The sequence below is a fragment of the Papio anubis genome, chromosome 1, assembly GCF_008728515.1.
Source record: "Papio anubis isolate 15944 chromosome 1, Panubis1.0, whole genome shotgun sequence".
NCBI lineage: Eukaryota > Metazoa > Chordata > Mammalia > Primates > Cercopithecidae > Papio > Papio anubis.
Genome location: NC_044976.1, coordinates 5,413,424 through 5,416,988, shown reverse-complemented (window position 1 = coordinate 5,416,988; position 3,565 = coordinate 5,413,424). Strand labels below are relative to the sequence as shown.

General features: G+C 46.4%; 1 protein-coding gene across 1 annotated transcript in view; it reads left to right on the top strand.

Annotated features, from left to right (window-relative positions):
• Positions 1-3,565, top strand: part of NOL9 (nucleolar protein 9) — a 31,559-nt gene that overhangs the window by 7,198 nt on the left and 20,796 nt on the right.

Genomic DNA, 3,565 nt, shown 5'->3' with positions numbered 1-3,565 from the left:
GGACTACAGGCGCCCACCACCACGCCTGGCTAATTTTTTGTATTTTTAGTAGCGATGGGGTTTCCCCGTGTTAGCCAGGATAGTCTTGATCTCCTGACCTCTCCTGACCTTTTTTTTTGACTCTGTCTCAAAAAAAAAAAAAAAAAAAGGCTGGGCACTGGGGCTTCTGCCTGTAATCCCAGCACTTTGGGAAGCTGAGGTAGGAGGATTGCTTGAGCCCAGGAGTTTGGGACCAGCCTGGGCAATGTAATGAGACCCTGTCTCTACAAAAAATTTAGAAATTAGTCGGGCGTGGTGGCATGTGCCTGTGGTCCCAGCTACTTAGGAGGCTAAGGAGGGAGTATTGCTTGAGCCCAGGAGGTCGAGGCTGCAGTGAGTTCTGATCCCTGTACTCCAGCCTGGGTGACTCAGTGACGCCCTGTCTCAAGAAAAAATAAACTTATGTGAAAGATGGCCAGGTGTGGTGGCTCATGCCTTTAATCCCAGCACTTTAGGAGGCCGAGGCGGGTGGATCACTTGAGGTCAGGAATTCAAGACCAGCCTGGCCAACATGGTGAAACCCCATCTCTACTAAAAATGTAAAAATTAGCCGGGCATGGTGCCACATGCCTGTAATCCCAGCTACTTGGGAGGGTGAGGCAGGAGAATTGCTCGAGCCTGGGAAACGGAGGTTGTAGCGAGCCGAGATCGCGCCACTGCACTCCAACCTGGGCGACAGAGTGAGACTCCATCTGGAAAAAAAAAATTCTCTGAAAGAGCAAGTTGTGCCCATGTTATAAATGGACATTGTGACCACGTCTGCACCGCATTTCTCTGGACTCGTTTTTAAACAGTGATTGTCATCTTGGGGCTTCACTTTAAAGTGTTGTGTGGGGTGGATTATGCCTGTGTGTCACGTGAAATCTTTACCATCTGATTATCCCTTCTACCGAGTAAAGCTAGTTAGGATTTTCTTTCTTTTTTCTTTTTAAAAATTTGCAGTCTTCCCTGCGTTGACTATCTGGAATGTGATCTGGGACAGACAGAATTTACCCCTCCTGGTTGCATTTCTTTACTTAACATTACAGAACCAGTTCTGGGTATGTATTATGTATTTCTCGAATGTCTTGGTTTTATGAAATTCATATGTAATGATGCTTACCAAAACTCAAAAATAGAAGAGTATAAAATATTAAAAGTGAACACGCGTCTACCAAACTCAGGGTCTTTCCATAACTTGTTCCACTAACCTCCAAAAACTATGGGGTTTTCTCATTTTAGGAAATGGATCTGCTACTCATTTTGTTCTATGAAATTAATTGGGTGTGGTGGCAAAAATTATTTTGTTTTATGTAAATTAGAAACATATGTTTCCCTAATTTCTTTTTTTTTTTTGAGACAGAGTCTCACTTTGTTGCCCAGGCTGGAGTGCAGTGGCCCGATCTTGGCTCACTGCAAGCTCCGCCTCCCAGGTTCATGCCATTCTCCTGCCTCAGCCTCCCGGGTAGCTGGGACTACAGGCGCCCACCACTACGTCCAGCTAATTTTTTGTATTTTTAGTAGAGATGGGGTTTCACCGTGTTAGCCAGGATGGTCTTGATCTCACTGCGTGATCCACCGCGCCCAGCCCTTTTTTTTTTTTTTTTTTGAGACGGAGTCTCGCTGTGTCGCCCAGGCTGGAGTGCTGTGGCACAATCTCGGCTCCTGCAAGCTCCATGCCTCCGGGTTCGCCATTCTCCTGCCTCAGCCTCCTGAGTAGTTGGGACTACAGGCACCCGCCACCCGCCTGGCTAATTTTTTGTATTTTTTAGTAGAGACAGGGTTTCACCATATTATGGGATGGTCTCGATCTCCTGACCTTGTGATCAGCGGCATGCGACCTCTAAAGTGCTGGGATTACAGTCATGAACTCTGACTAATGTCCTTTATCTGGTTCGAACCTAACCCACAGTTCTCCATCTCTTTTTGAAAAAATAATATAGAAAGATTTCATGAATTGCATGTTATCATACATGGCCATTGCCAGTCTTCCATGCATCGATTTCAGTTTTTAAGGGTATACTTAACAGTAAGTACCACATTGCTCTTTTTTTTTTTTTTTTTTTCTTTGAGATGGAGTCTTGCTCCTGTCACCCAGGCCGACTAGAGTGCATGGTGTGATCTGTGCTCCACTGTAGCCTCCGCCTCCTGAGTTGGAACTGTTTTTCCTGCTTCAGCCTCCTGAGTAACTGTGACTACAGGTGCCAGCCACCATACCCAGCTAATTTTTAGTAAGGAATAGGGTTTCACCTTGTTGGCCAGTCTGGTCTGGAACTCCTGACCTCAGGTGATCCACTCATCTCCGACTCCTAAGTGCTGGGATTATAGGCATGAGCCACTGTGCCTGGCCACAACTTTTTGTTGTGTTTGCAATGGGGTGAACCCTGTTTCTACAAAAATTTAAAGTGGAATTATTAATTTGTCATCCCAAAAGTGAAACTGTACTCATTAAAGAAGAATAACTCTCCAGCCGAGTGGTGGCTCACATGCAATCCTCAGCACTTTGAGGCCAAGGCCAGTGGATCACAAGGTCAGGAGATCAAGACCATCCTGGTTATTTCGGTGAAATTCCCCATCTCTCTACTAAAAAATACAAAAAATTAGCGGGTGGTGGCAGGCGTCTGTAGTCCCCATCTACTCAGGAGGCTGAGGCAGGAGAATGCGTGAACCGGGGAAGTGAGCTTGCAATGAGGCGAGATCGCCACTCCAGCCTGGTGACAGAGGCAGAGACTCTGTCAAAAAAAAGAAGGGCAGGTAGCGGTGGCTCAGACCTGTAATCCCAGCACTTTGGGGCCCGAGGCCAGGCCGGATCCGCGAGGTCAGGAGATCGAGACCATCCTGGCTAACCGCAGGTGAAACCCCTGTCTCTAAAAATACAAAAAATTAGCGGCAGGCCTGTAATCCCATAGGGAGGCTGAGGCAGGAGAATGCGTAAACCGGGGAGGCAGAGCTTGCAGTGAGCTGCGATCCGGCACTGCACTCCAGCCTGGGCGACAGAAGCGAGACTCCGTCTCAAAAAAAAAAAAAAAAAAAAAAGAGAATAAATCCCTCTTGTCCTCTTTTCCTAGCCCTAGAGACTTCACCTCCTGTTCTACTTTTTTTTTGTCCCTCTGAATTTGGCTATTCTCATGTAAAGTGGAGTCATCAATGCTTACCCTTTGTCTGGCTTATTTCACTCAGCATGGATATTGTCAGAATCCATCCATGTTGTAGCATGTATCAAAATTTAATTGCTGGCCAGGTACCATGGCTCACACCTGTAATCAGCACTTTGGGAGGCCAAGGTGGGCAGATTGTGAGCCTGGGAGTTTGAGACTGGGATAGCATGGAGTGAAGCAGTCTCTATAAAACATTATAAAAATGTATAAAAATGTTTATAATTATAAAAATTATAAAAATTAGAAAAGCTGGGCTTGAGTGGTCCATGCACATAGTCCCAAATGCTTGGGAGTCTGGAAGCAGGAGGATCACTTGAACCTGGGAGGTGGGGGCTGCAGTGAGCTGAAATTGCACCATTACTGCATACAGCCTGGGCTGACAGGAGGTG